General features: G+C 43.6%; 1 protein-coding gene across 11 annotated transcripts in view; it reads right to left on the bottom strand.

Moving 5' to 3' along the window:
• The window catches only part of FGGY (FGGY carbohydrate kinase domain containing), a 298,819-nt gene that overhangs the window by 126,127 nt on the left and 158,145 nt on the right, over positions 1–14,547 (bottom strand). For 2 of the 11 annotated variants that reach the window (XM_030455594.1, XM_030455599.1), the window contains exon 1: positions 2,160–2,301. The exons of 8 other annotated variants lie outside the window; for them this stretch is intronic. The gene's annotated coding sequence lies outside the window, so the exon portion shown is untranslated. Of the gene's footprint in view, positions 1–1,829; positions 2,018–2,159; positions 2,302–14,547 lie in introns of those variants that run through there. One more of the 11 variants, XM_030455598.1, reaches the window with a different exon arrangement.

The raw sequence follows: 14,547 nt of genomic DNA, 5'->3' as shown, positions 1-14,547 counted from the left end.
AATAGATTTCTATGAAGGCAATGCCCCCGTTGTCAGTTTTGCACATCAGGCTCTTTGATATTCCAGTGGCCAGGCAAAAAGTTCAACGTGAGTCATCAGAAAAAAGCCCAAGACACAATACAGGAACACACAGGCGAGCTATTCTGATCCTCTCCTGTAAATCTACTAGTTCTCAGGAAAAAGATCAGCCTCTAGTAGAATCTAAAGAATGCTTGAAGAAAGGCTTATAGAGAGAAGGCAGGCTTATTGAGGAAGCATAAGAACCAAAATGGGTAAGAGCTCTTATTTGCAAAGAGGACAATTTTTTCAAAGGAACCAACAGTTTGAAATAGTAACTTAGGACTGTAGGACTGTTAGAAACACAGAGTAACAAAAGTAGCTAAGAATACACAGAAAAACCTCCCAGCATAGCACTGGTTTATTTAGTCTCTCCTGACACTATGTATTTATTTCTGCCTTGATTCTTACAGCTGGGAACAGCTGTACCTAAAAGAACCCAATTCCCCTGTTTTCCCCTTTCATCCTCCTATCCCAGGCACCCTTCCCTTTCTTACCATATGCCAGCACATATTCCTGAAGGAAAGTGGGGTGCAAACATTTAAAGACACTTTAAAATTTCAATGTTTTTGTACCATGCTAGGTACCTTTAGAAAAAAAGTCAATTTCAATAAATTAAGGGAACAGACTTCCAGGGTAAGGGAATACTTGAGGATGAAAAACGAGGAGACCATCTTCACAGGATCTATTTAGTACTTTCTAAGAACCTTAGAAATGAGAGGGCCCCCCTCCTTTCCTAACCTTTATTTCTTAACTGTTCTCCAGAGAAGTGGCACTGATGCTAAATTTAATAAACTAGCTAACAAGTCCCAGGCACCCCAGCAGAGCAAGAATCTGCAAGGTCACCAGTTCCTAACTGGTGCAGAGCACGTCACTAGCAAGGAACACGGCCATTACAGGGAGGTCTGGAGCCCAGCACAAGTAAACTCCACCAGGTTATTGGGGTGGGCCACATGCCAGCCCACAGCTTTATGAGAACACAGGAGCAACTGCCATGCAAAGGAGACCGTGCTGCAAAGGTGTGAGAAAGCAGAGCTGCCAGAGGAGGAAGGAGGCAGCAGTGGAAGCAAGGAGTGAGAAGACCCTGTACCAGAGATAGATGACTGGAAACTACCAACTTCAGCGAGGGCAAGAGATACATTTAAGGAAACCTCCTGGGGATCCGGTGGATTAAATAAGCATGTCAGTGATGTACATGTCCCATCTGCCTACGTCAGGTAACCCGAGCGCTGCCATTTAAAGCTCAGGGAAAGGCCGCAGGGAAAATGGTGACTCCTACACCAGTGTCTGCAGGAGGAGGCACTGGGAGGAAGGGATGTACCAACCCCAGCCCTGGGAAACCTCAACTGCCTCCTGGGGCGCCACGCACCCTCCATACTGCCTGGATCCTGTCAGCGCAAAGGGGCTGTGAAACAGGGCAGGCCCGTTCTCATTAAATTTAGGTGTTATATATAGGCTGTGCTGTGGAGAAACATCAGTGAAAGCAAACTTCGGGAAGCCAGGCAGAATGTAAAACCTATAATGCCCCATCAGCTACGCGAAAACCAGGCTCTGAAACCAATTCGGAGTAATTTAATCACACAACCAACGCACGCCCTGAACAGGCTTAGTGCGGCCTGGGGGCTCAGGGGAGGAGGTTCCTAGGGGAAAAAGGCGAAAGGGGAGGCGGGTGTTACACACGGGCACCACAGCTTTTGGGCTTTTTCACTAAAAACAACAACAAATAAAAAACCCACACCGCAAACGAGATACGCTTTCTCAGCCAGCAGCACCTCACGAACAGGGGAAGGAGTTTTCTCGGAATACCACTCCGTTCCGCTTTCAGCCTGGAACTCCGGAGAGGGGGCAGGGCTGGGCTGGGCTGTCCGCCCGCCGGGGCCTGACAGGGCCGAACGGGAGAGGACAGCGCAGCGCGGCCCGTCCCTCGACCGTTAACGGCCGTAACGGTCAGCGGCGGCGCGCGCAGCGCTGAGGGAGCGCGCGCTCCCCTGAGGGGGGCGGTTCCCGCCTCGATGGGCTGAAGGGGAAACCGCCCCGATCCGCCCCGCCCCGCCCCGCCGCGGGTACTCGCAGCCGGGCCTTGGCGAGCCTCAGTCACTTACTTGTCCAAACTGAAACACAAGATTAGCAGCGCAGGGAGCGGGGCTACAGAAACCGCGCTTTTCCTGACAGGCCAATTTCCTGACCGCCGGCCGCTGCCGGGAAGCCCGCTGCGCTCAGCTCCCCCCACCCCCGGCCCTCCGGCCCGGCAGCGCTTGCGTCGCCGTCCCCTGTCGGGGCGGGGAAGGGGAGGCGGGAGCGGCTCGGCCTCCCTCGCTCCCCTTTGAAGGCTGCGCCGGCCGGTGCCGGCATCTGGTTTGCATTTGGGGGCCCGTGTGTGGAGCTCGCCCCGAGCGCTGTTAAAGGGATCTGCTGTGTGTTAGGCATAGCTGTCAAGCTGCACTGCCCTGGAAAGCCGAGCCTGCACTGTGCCCTGTCAGGAATTCAACTGATACGAGGGTTTTTTTGCCTCGGAAAGGGAATCGTATTTCTCTTTAATTTAAAAGCGAATAAAACAGAAACAAGGAGGGGGGTTGGCTCTTTTTTTTTTTTTTTTTTTTTTTTTTTTGGTAAAGGGGATGTTGCTAAATCGTATTTCTCAGCCTCAGCCCTGTTGCCCTGTGAGAGTCTGTGGATATTCTGGGGGTTGCAGAAGGGTTTAGCAATTTAAGGGGTGCAAGAAGCCATCCCGAGAGCCAGGGAAGAAAGAATGCAAGGAAAGAAGCAGATGGGTATGTCTGGACTAAGGACAGTCTGACACATCCCCCACCTTGACCCATAAATGCTTCTTAAATAAATAAAACAGGACTTGCAAGCCATGAGTTAGATTTTATCCTCGGGATTTCTCCATTAGAGAATCATAACTGAAAACTGGAAAATTCCTGATGTTAGGAATAAACCCTGAGTTTATTTAAGGTTTGCTTAAAATGGAATGAGGACGGGCAGCAGGATCCCTTCAAACACATCCCTTGAGAACAGAGCTGTGCCAGCAGGGGCTGCACCCTCCAGCCATGGGCAGGACCAAACCCCACCAAGTCCTTCCATGACACCCCTAGGAAGGAGCACATGGAAACCCTCACACTCCCACCATGTCCAGATGCTTCTCAAGAGGCCCCAGGGGTTTTTCCCGTTATCCCACCAAATTATCTACAGCAGGAAATCTTGTAGCAAAAAGCTCTTTTGCAACGTTTCCAGAGTTTTCCCACTTTGGCCCCAGAAGAAATACTGCAGGAACAACCTTGCTCAGGGAAAGATGAGTGTTGTCTTGTGGTTTAGAGCACAGGGTTCGTGGTCAGGAGCTGTGGGTTCTCATTCCAGCTTTGCCACTGAATCATTTTGAGAGCTCTGCTCGTCACTTTGTCTTAGAACCAGTTAGTAATTTTCCGTTGGAACTATTTTCTGATGGAACACACTTCCACAAAACTGAAATCCGGGTGAAAACTGACTTTCCACTGGGAACACCTTGCCTCTAGGAGAGGTAGGAAAGACCATTAGACCCGAAATGAAGTATTTGGAGTTTTCTTGAATTAGTCCAAATGTTTTTGCTTTGTTTTAAAAAAAATGCCACCCTCCTGACTGTAGTTCCAAGTCAGCTCATTGCACAGGAGGAGTGTGTGCTCTGCTGCTCAGCTTTGCTCCCCGGGAGGTCTGCACCTCCTGCAGAGGGATGCAAATGTCTCTTTTCTGAGACATGGAATCATAGAATAATTTGGCTTGGAAAAGACCTCTAAAGGTCATCTAGTCCAGCTCCCCTGCAGTGAGTATGAACATCCCAATCCAGCCCAGGCATGTGGGCACCTGGCCCATGGGAACAAATCACAGCCCTAAGGCCACCACTGACCAAGGAAGTGCAGCACAGAGAGAAAGTGGAGAGTTCAGAGACACAAACAAGCTGCTCTACATTTGTTCAGAACCAAAGTACTGTGGATATACCAAAATGTTTTGTTCAACTGAAAGCAGAAAATGAAGCCCAGAGAAATGGACCCGAGTGCATTTCTGCTCTCTGACAATCAAATCCTATAAAGCTTTCTGTACACATGCTGAGCTCCAGTTTGTAGCTCTTCATACCCTCCCTTCTTCACTGTTTTGTTCCACTATCCTGTTCCTCTTGTTTATTGAAACAAATTTCACTATTTCTGTCTCCTGTGTATTTACAGTTTGCTGACACTTTCTTTCAATACAACTGATACTTGTTCTCCCCCCACAGTGTATTTACAGACAACATTTAAATCCCTTCTTAAATGTTCTTTTGCTAAATCAAACGTTATTTATTTTCACTTTCAAAACAGCAAGGTTTGGACTATCTAATAAGCTTTCTCTGCACTCCTTTCAGTAAGAATTCATCTTTTCTGAACATGAGAAGCACAACATATGTGTAATGTTCAAAATTATGCCTTGCTCATGACTTGAACAGTGGAAACAACAATTCCATATGCACCCTTTTAGGTACAGACAGGGATCTGCTCTGCCTTTTTTATACCTGTGTCACTTCAGTACCTCGGCTATTGATGTGTTTTTTTCTCCAATAAATAGCCAAGAAAAAAAAAAAGTTATCTGTCTGTAAGTACAGACAAATAGAGTAACTTTTCCTTCAATACCTTTTCCCATTTCATTACTCTTCTCTAGTACTCACATGGTTTCTTTCCAAGAGGACAAATGAAGATATTTTCAAGAACAATTACAAAATCTCCAGCCTCTAGAATCAAAGTCCTGAAAATGTTTTGTTTTTTAAATGAAAGAATCAAAGTTTAGATTACCACACACTCCCAAGACCACATGAGGCTCAATTCATTACTCCTTTGAAATATCCTGAAAGCTGAGGGTTAAGAGGTATTGCATTATTACAGAATAATGATGATTAATTTGTGCTCCTTATCAAATGCAGGAGGAGTAGATACATGTGCAGTGAATCCTCTATAATCTCAAAATCTTTCTATAAACTTGAAGATATCTTGTAGACATCTGCACATTAAATAGAACTCAAGGCTCTTTTTTTTTCTGTTTAGAGCATGGCTCCTGTAATGACTGCTCTTTTTCCAAGATTCTGGACAGATTCACTTAAAATATACCCTTTTGCTTTTTCATTACAGAGTAACTAATGAAAATTCCATTTTAAAAGTGCTTTCTGTGAGACAGGAGTGTTCTTTTTTTCATTATTACCAAAAGCCAGCATTTCAGGCTGTAGGAATACAGGTAGTGTAAATCAGCATTGCTCTGAGCTGGCCTGCAGTCCTCCCAGCCAGCACTGCAGAACAATTTAGTGGTTTTAGATGACAGTTGGCATCTTTGAAATATTCTCTTTTGCAGAACTAGACTAGATGTGACACTTGCTGAAGAAGAAATCTTGCATAAATCTGTCTAAAAAGACTCACTTAATCATATTACTTCACTAGCAGTGGTAACCTTTGGAGGCCAAAGTCCAGACAGGTTGAGAAATGGAACATGAGTACATAAAGGTGACAATTCCATTAACTGCAATCAAAGAGAGAGGTGAATGGTGAGATAAAGACAAATGACTTATTCTATAAAGAAAAGAAAATATGTGTGTGAAGGGGAAGGAGACAGAATGAACATTTTCCAGCCTTGTCAGGGAAATAAAGATCCAGTCCTGCTCCATTGAGAGCAACACAAAACCATCTCTCAGCCTCCCTGGATGCAGGCTCTGACCCAGCATCCCAGCCTGCTGTTGAATGTCAGTGCAAACCATCATCTCAGGGGTGCCTCTGTGCACCAGGGAGATGCCCCAGGAAAAATTCCATGTGGAATATCTCATGGAATTGCCCACCACGTTTTCTGTCAGCAATTGGAACGCCAGGCTCAGCTTTGCAGTCAACAGGGCTTTTAGCAAAAGCAAGTAAGTGGAAATGTTGGCATATCTGAACCCAGATCTGCCAGACAAGATCTTTCAGTCCAGCAAGCTACACTTCAGTGCCAGAAGCTGAACAGAAAGAGCTACGGGGTTTTCTTTTGGGCCCCGAATCAGAAAGAATGGGTACACCCTGATAACTGAAGCTACCACCACAAGGGCAAAAAGAGTTCTTATGCAGGTTCAGTGCTAAGCTTCAGCACAGATAAAAGAGAATTTTTTGAGCATTCTCATCCATTGAGGCCAAGGATGGAATCAGTAACATCACTAACACAACTTCACATTACCTAAGTTGCTTCAAAGGAGGTGGAAGCTTAATGACTATCTGAGGAAGCTACTGAGCTGCTTTGCAGCACTGGAAACAATAAGGGGTTTAATAATCTCTCAAACCTTTCTAAAATTAAAATAAAGAGGAAACAAATAAGACAAAATCTATCTATACATTCCATCTTCTCTTGTTTTGCAGCTTTCCCACTTGTGTGTGACATTTTCAAGGATTTCTGTGCAAAAAACCTCATCTAAACCAATCCATTTGCCAAAACAAAACAAACAGACATGCCAATTGTTTTACTTACAGAAGCAGAAATTGGTCTTTGGGCATTCAAAAATGCCACTTACTGAGGTTGCTTACAATAACACTTGGGGGGAAGAAAAGATTTTGGAAGGGTCGTGTAACATGTGCTTGCTTAGGCAGATGCAAGCACCTGAGGGTGGTTTTCAATCTCATTTTCAAGAAGCAGTTTAACAGAGGTATAGGAAACAGAAGCTGGGGAATACTCTGGATGAAATGCTTACTGAGTCATTAGACTAAGACTATTAATTCAAACAGGGAAATAAGGAAGTAAAACAAAAAAAAACCCGAATACTATGCAATGACAAGAAGGGTTTTTTGACTGTACCGTAGGAAAAAAAGGAAATTTCCTTTGGGGAACTTTTTTTTCTGTTTTTAACGGAGATATTAAGTTACTCCTGGATGCTAGAACAGCCAGAAAGGGAAATCCCTGTTCTACCCAGTTCTAAATATAGCTGGAAAAAGAAGTCAGATTTTATCAATTTGTGACCCATTTCCTTACATTTTGAGCAGCTCACCATTTCATACAAAAGTCAGCAGCCGATACAAAAAGGGACACAATATTTCAGGCTCCACCAAAATTCCAGTGTCTTGCTCAGGGCCTGTTCCTGCCCGTCCTCTTGGCTGGACACCAATATCCTTTATTCTCAGGGGAGTCAGCCTTTCAAAAAACCACTTGGCACTTGAGCCAGGGCTGCTCTGTTTTCCTAACGTTCACAGCAGGCAGGATGTTTTCTGCCTCTGGTACCCAACAGTTCAGCATTCCAGGCAACACGGGGACTTTTCTTTCTAAACCACACTCCCAATGCCATAAGAATAAGTCAAGTTCTGTGCCCCCGTGTGATCCTGGTGGCAAAATAATAAGACTTTGTTACCCTGCAGTGATACTCAAACCAAAAATGAGCAGTGGCTACTGCTATGACCTCTCCTGAAGTGAATGCTGATAAGAATTTTGGCTTAAAGTCACCTTGTCATCACCTGGTTGCCCTCTGGAAAGACTGTCAGATCTCTACAGATGAGATTAAGAAGACCCCCAGTCTCCAAGTGCTTGGCCAGAAAAGAAGCCCACTGATGCAGCACAGCAGAGAAGGAGCTCAAGTGTCTTTGCACACAGAGTTGCTGTACCCATCCAGGCTACCTGCATGCCAAAAAGTTCTGTTTGCTCCCCAGCACCATGAACACAGAGTACAGACACCTGCAACTACTTCATATCCTTTTGTATCCCTCCATATCCTTTTGTATCCCTTCATATCCCTTTACACTCCTTAAATATTAGAAATATGACTTTCTCATTAACATTTATTCTGAAGTAATTCCTGAGATCACTGGTGTCAGGGCCAACCACAGCTGTGCAGCCTTTGCCTGGTGTAACAGAGGCTACAGAGGTGAGGGCAGCAGGCAGGGCTGATCCACTCAGTGACCAGGAGCAGACATACCTGGGAGACAGGTCTGGCAGAGATATCTGCCCTTGTACCTCTCTGGCAAAATCCAACAAGCAAAATCCTGATACCACAATCTGTTGAGCTGGAAATAAATTTCGAGCCAACCTGTGAAAACTTGTTGAGCTCCTTAAATTTCACAATATGAAAACTAACTAACAAGAGGTAAATATTTTCTTGCAACAACCTTTTCAAGACTTTTTCCATAGGCTATGACCAGCTTACATGAAGTAGTTTGTTACAGCATTGATATATCATGCAGTGAGGCCAAAATCCAGTCAGCATGGGGGAAGGTTGAAGAAGGCTCAACCACATTTCAAGCAGCACATCCTCTTGCTGTGCCTGGGACTTCCTACAAAAGGCAGATCCTAGTTTGCCCTCTGAATTCAGGGACTAGTGAACACAGTCTTGGGTGGCCAAGTACCTTCAGCATCTGTTACTCTGTAGAAAATAAAATTGCCTGTTCTCCAAGGGTAAGGCTGTTAACTGGAATCTGGGCTTCCCAGGTTATGAATAACAGGCAGCCTTTCTCCCAGACTCGTTGCAAATTGTACAAGTTATGTTCCAAAGCCAGCACTGTAATCTTTTCAAATCTTAAATTCAACAGAGGCTCATTCAACTACAAAAAAAAGAAGTCTGTAAGATTGTTTAGCCACCTACAAATACACAAATAAACCGAACAGCACTGGAAGAAGGAATAAAATCACCATATATGTAGCTAGTTCTTATAGCACCGAGATTTTCATGCTCTGTATACAACCCAAAACAAATTGTCTGCTTATAATCAAAATATGATACTATTTCCAAAAGCCTTGCCTCTAGGGAGATAATTTTGTCTCCCATGGGGCAGATTCAGCCCTGGTGTAGTATTTCTGATTTTCATGGAATTGCACCATTAAAGAATTTGGCCCAAAATCTTACCCACAGTGATGCAATTCAACTTTAAAGGGACAGTTATGGGGTTTCCTCCTAACTCAGGCCAAGTTTCTGGAACAAGGAAAGTCTGTAAAAGAAACTGTTGGAGGGATGTTTTAGTCTGGCATTTAGGAATATTCATTCACGTATTAGGAAACGTCACAGGATTTCATATGTCTTACAAATTACAATTCCTTGCTTTTTTTTTTTTTTTTTCCCTCCAGAAATATTGCCAGGAGGTGGTCACAGCAAAACAGGATAAACCCAAAGAAATAAAGTGAAACAGTTATAGACAGTGGTGAGTAGAAAGACATATGTGGATCCAGTTAGTTCTGCTTCATCTTTGTTACATAAATCTATTTTCCAAACTTAATCTATTGCCTGAGTTTGTAATATGTGCTTAACAGAATGTCTGCTCCACTCAGGGCTCTGGAGAAAAATGTAAGATGCTAGTTCTCCAATATTTTAGGTAAGTTTAAATATTTTGGGCATGACTGATCTCACAGAGTGCTTTGGATTTATGCTTAGCATGACAGATGGAAATCAGAATCACACTGATGCTCTCACTGGTGTTGAAAACTTCTGACTCCTGTACAGAAACAGAGAAAAAAAGTTATAACACTTCCCTCTTCCTGGAACTAACTTGAACTTTCCTGAAATCATGCAGCTTCACAGGTTGTGACCCAGACAACAGGAGTCTCCCCAGCTCCTCCTGCCAGTGCTGCACATACCCAGAACTGTGAATGGGGGGTTGCACACAGTGGAAACCTGATGCTGCCAGAGGTCTGAGGGAGCTCAGCCCATCCTCTCTGCAGTTGTTTGAGCTTCCCAAACAGCATGAAGCAGGTTCTTACTTAAGGCTTCCTGGGAAAATCAACAGAGGAAAACTATGGAAAGATTAATCATGCTTGGGTTGAGAGGGAAGAAGGATGCAGTAGCTTCTGACAGCAGTGAACTGATAAATGATGTATCCAATACTGAGCTCTCTTATAAACCAGAATACTCAGTGCATCACTTCAAAAAATCCTTTAGACTATTGACCTAATATTAGAAAGAACATGTAAAAAGATGGTGAACATAATAAACCACCAAAGGTACTTTTCAAATTTACTGGCTGCATGCTTACACTGACATGACCTGACAATCACAAAGCCTTACTATATATTATCAAATGGATGAAATTCTATCAATAAATTCAAACATATATAGAAAAATTTGTCGAAAAGCTAAAAAACCTTTTGGCACAGAAAACATCTGCAGTTCAGAGTTCCATTCAGTGTTAAGCAGAAGCAGCAGAATGAAACTGCTTTAAGTAGTCCTTAAAATCACATTCTGGTTGCTAACTTTTGGATTTTACAGTTTGTCTTTCTGAAGCAATGATCAAACCATTGCAGCTTTGATCAACTTTTGGAATCACTGACCAGTCTGAAAGAGCAAGACACAACAATTCTGAGGTTAAGAGTAGGGCTGAGGATTGGAGTGGTATTTTAGGCCTTTTAACCTTGGCCTTTCCAAGGTAATCCATATTTTAGCAGTGATCTATAATGTTACCTTCATTTGCAACCTGTTGAAATAGTTATTCCATAGAATTTTGCCCAGAGCCTATGACCACACAGGCTCACAGACTGCACCTCCTCCCAGCTCAGCTTCCAGGGATACCTCCCAGCCATTTGCACCTTGTTTAGCATGCAAAAACCCCACACTGGTACTCTGAGTTGAGTGATGATGTTCAGATAACACCCACTCACTGTCCTTAATGTTGGGCAACAGGAAACCAGGGGATGAAACAAGCAATTTCTTTTGGTTTCTATGGCCCTGAATCTCTATGCTCTAAGTTCTAGGGGGGGTTTGTGCTCTTTGACAACACTTCCCATATTGTGTTTCAGCCAGGAAGATGGATGTACCTTAGTTGAAGTGAGTCATTCCCTGAACCTAGGCCAAACTTTGAAGCAAATCTGGGCCAGTTTAGTGCCTCAGGAGGAAACCTGTTTTTTGCATGAATTAGATGTGAAAATAAGCAGAGCCTGACTGACATCTTCTCCAAATTCCAACTGTAAGGGTAAAACCCCACGGGCATGAGCCTCAGGCATGACAAAAATGAGGCTTCCTGTCTCCCCTCCAAGAGCCAGAGACACACATGTTACTCAGAACTGAGGGTAAATTGTTAATTATTTATACAGTAATTAAGTAATGTTTATAAAAAGTCTTACATATGCAAATTGCTGTAAATATGCTTACATTTTTCCTGCAGTCTCCAATTAAATGAACTTTCATTTTAGAGCAAAACAATTCCATACCAACTTGCTACACCAGTTCTTTAGCCAGGCAGCTTTTTAGCTAATGGTCTCAGTTCTAACTGCACCTATTGTATTTCTCTGTGGAAATTTCTGTTCTGGTTTAATTCCATCACCGATCACATTCTGTTTAATGATAATTTGATTTTGCATTGCAGGACCCAGATGTACATTAGGAGGTCACAACCTTTCCATTTATCTCTTAAAGTAACTATTTTTTCCCCAAGTTCCATCAGGTTAAAACAGTTAGCAATTTTTCTCCTTGAAGTGTCCCTTCAGCTTGGCCAAGATATATAATAGATCAATGTAGCTACAAATGCATTACAACATTAGTCATCAATTAGTTTTAAACCATGGCTGTAATATATCATTTATCTAGCTTGCTGTAGCACTATTGTGAACGTTTAATTTTTTAAAGGCATCTTGATTTTTTAACCTGACTGCTGCATCCCCCTTTTGTCTCCTACACAGACATCTCCTTAAGGAACAATAAAAATTAGATTTGTTTGACCTGCACTCAGGGTTCGTTTAAGCGAGATGGATTTTAATTGCTGTGCCTCCTCTCCCAGACAGCTTTTATGTAATATTCCAGACATTTACGCACTGTCTTTTCCCTTGCTGCAAGCAGGTGTGTGCCCACAAATGCCTGTAAAGCAGCTCTTACAATTCATTTCACATCTCTGACAATCCTCTGGGAAATTGCTTACTCTGAGATATCATTGGCATCCAATTAAGGGCTCCAGTCGTTGCCACTTCTTTCCTCCTAATACCATTTTCTCCTGTCTTTAAGATTCCTCTTTCTGTGTAGCTAATTCTAAGAGGACTTCACCAAGGACTCTGTTCCTTGTGCTTGTGTTGTCACCAGACAAGGCTGATGCCTCACCCTCCCAGTAGTGAGGATGCCTAAGGAGCCTTACCCCTCTATCCCCAAACCCATGTTGTGCTCCTACCATTTGCAGTAGACTTGACTCAGATTTGTGATCTGAAAAGCTTTGGAGGATGAGACAACAAAGGCTGTGAGAAGCATGTCTATGCCACAGATGTTCAGTATCTTGAAAGATCTCTAACTTCAATTAGTAAGTCACACGAGCAAGTTATCACAGCTTTGACTCAGAGCCCGAAACACCCTGGCTTCTCTGCCAGCTTGGAGTAGAGGCAAAATGAGCTCACATTTGCCCACAATGAACCTGATTTGCTCCAGCTGCTCCAGCAGGGAGAGGAGAACCTCACGTGGAGAGTTGTCTCCCTGCTGACTCTTCTCTTTCACGGGTGATACAATCTGAAGATGAGGTCCTCTATTTTTCCTGTTCTTCCCATTCCTAAAAAGGAAGATTTGGCTGTCCTGTGAGTTACCAAATCAGCACAAAAAAATGGCCCTCCTAAGCAGATATTTGTGCCTACAGCTGGTTCTGGTCTACTCTCAGTTGGACACACACATGTACTTAATTCCCATTTGTACTGGATGCCTATTAAAAGAACAAATCTGCAAGTGAGGAGGGTCTCTTCTACCATGTCAATGGAAGGGAAATACGTAAATCTCCTGCATGCTGAGGGTGAATGTATGCTTAAAATACTTGGGAGAACAGCTGTGAAAAAAGAATAAGTGGTTTGTATTATGCTGCAAAGTGTCACTGATCCAACATATTAAGCTGATCCTCATGTAGAACATTGTCCTTGCTCCGTGCTTGCATTATCCTGCCTACTGCTTCCATGTGTGGGTAATTAAAAATGCACAGCATTGCAGGCAGCAAAGAAACAGGGATTAACCCAGCTTCTTCCACTGCAGTGTAACCAGCATGGGGCACAGCAGCAAGGGACCACTGGGTTGGAAAGAACAAGTCCAGTTAGGGGCCCTGAGCAGTGAGGGGAGGTGGAGATCATGGGGAGCCATGAAGAGAGCTGTGGAGGAGCAGGGGGAACTCTGTCCCTGTCTGGCAAGCCATAAGAGGGACTGGAAAAATCCTCAGTGCCACCAGTTCTCTGCCATTTTATCTGCCAGTGGTGAATCCCAGTTGCTCAGGAAACATCCTGGAGTGAGACTGGTATATGATGATAGGTGAATCACAAAACACTGAAATAATTTTAAGGTTTCTGTTAGGAAACTGTGGAAAAAACCTCCTATTTCCTTTCCTTAAAACTGAGCAGAATTGCACACTTGACCATAACCCACAGTACATCTTCAAAGTGCAAAGTATGACAGCACAGCTCAAGGCGTTTGTTTCCACCTGCCCTGTCTGAGCCAGCACCCCAACCCCGTGACAAACTGCACATCTGGTTTCCCTCTGGATGAGAGAAAGGAGCAGCAGAACATGTTAGATGTTAGTTATGGCATCAGTGGAAGAAATTCAGATGCTACAGTGAGAGAAGCCTTAGAAGAGTTTTAAATGCTACAGAAACTATGGATACAGCAGTGACATCAGGAAAGAAGTGGGAGGGCCAATGCACTTACTTTGCATATGGACACAGAATTCCTCATTTTATATTCTGTTGTTTGGTTTGGTTTTTTTTCCTAGAGCTTTTATATCCATCAATAACACACACCAGTATTTGTTACCTCCCTGACAGAAGCACTGAAAATCATAGAATCAGAACCCATCTATTCAGTACCAAACAAAATCAGAAATAAGAGCAGACTTCAGCACTAGCACATACATTTCTAAACCTCTGTGGAGCAGATGCAGCAGAGATGGAACACTGAACAGCTGTACTGTGCACCAAGTAGTCACATTTGTTCCAGAAAAATCATTTTACTTGTATTAATTGGATGTGTCCAGCTCATCCTGAGTCCACTTAAGCCTTGGCAAACCTCTAGCTCCAAGCCATAAAAAAAGTATTATTATAGATATTCCTTTATATTATCCCATTTACATAAGGACTCCCACCTTTGCAACCTAATACTTATTCTCTGGAACGCAGAGAACTATTGACTCATATTGGGACTGCAATGCCAAAACCTCCTAAATTTAGAGATGTTTGGAACAAGAGAGTTTGGTTCAGGCCCATCCACAACAGCAAATTAAACACAAGTCATCATCTGTACGAGGGACATTTTCAGCATGTCCAGAGCCTGGCGTGTGCTGACATTCCTTCCCCCAGTAAAATCTACAGAATTTGCTCATTGCAAAGTATTGAGGTAAACCCTGGTCTGAGGGCCAAGTGCATAAATTAGACCTGTCCCCTCCCTTCAGTAAATTACACTGTAGGTTGGCTAACTGTGCTTTTGGCAACTCCAAGGAGTCTGTGTGAGTGCCTGTTAACAGGAGGGGAGTTTGTGTCATACTCCTGCATTTACATTTTCTTTTCTAAGACTTTGATGCAGGGAAGATGTTGTACATCATCCTTGCACTCCATTCACATCAGATATTA

Source organism: Calypte anna, chromosome 8 (genome assembly GCF_003957555.1).
Source record: "Calypte anna isolate BGI_N300 chromosome 8, bCalAnn1_v1.p, whole genome shotgun sequence".
In the NCBI taxonomy this organism is placed as follows: Eukaryota; Metazoa; Chordata; class Aves; order Apodiformes; family Trochilidae; genus Calypte; species Calypte anna.
This window is presented reverse-complemented; position numbering and strand designations above follow the sequence as displayed.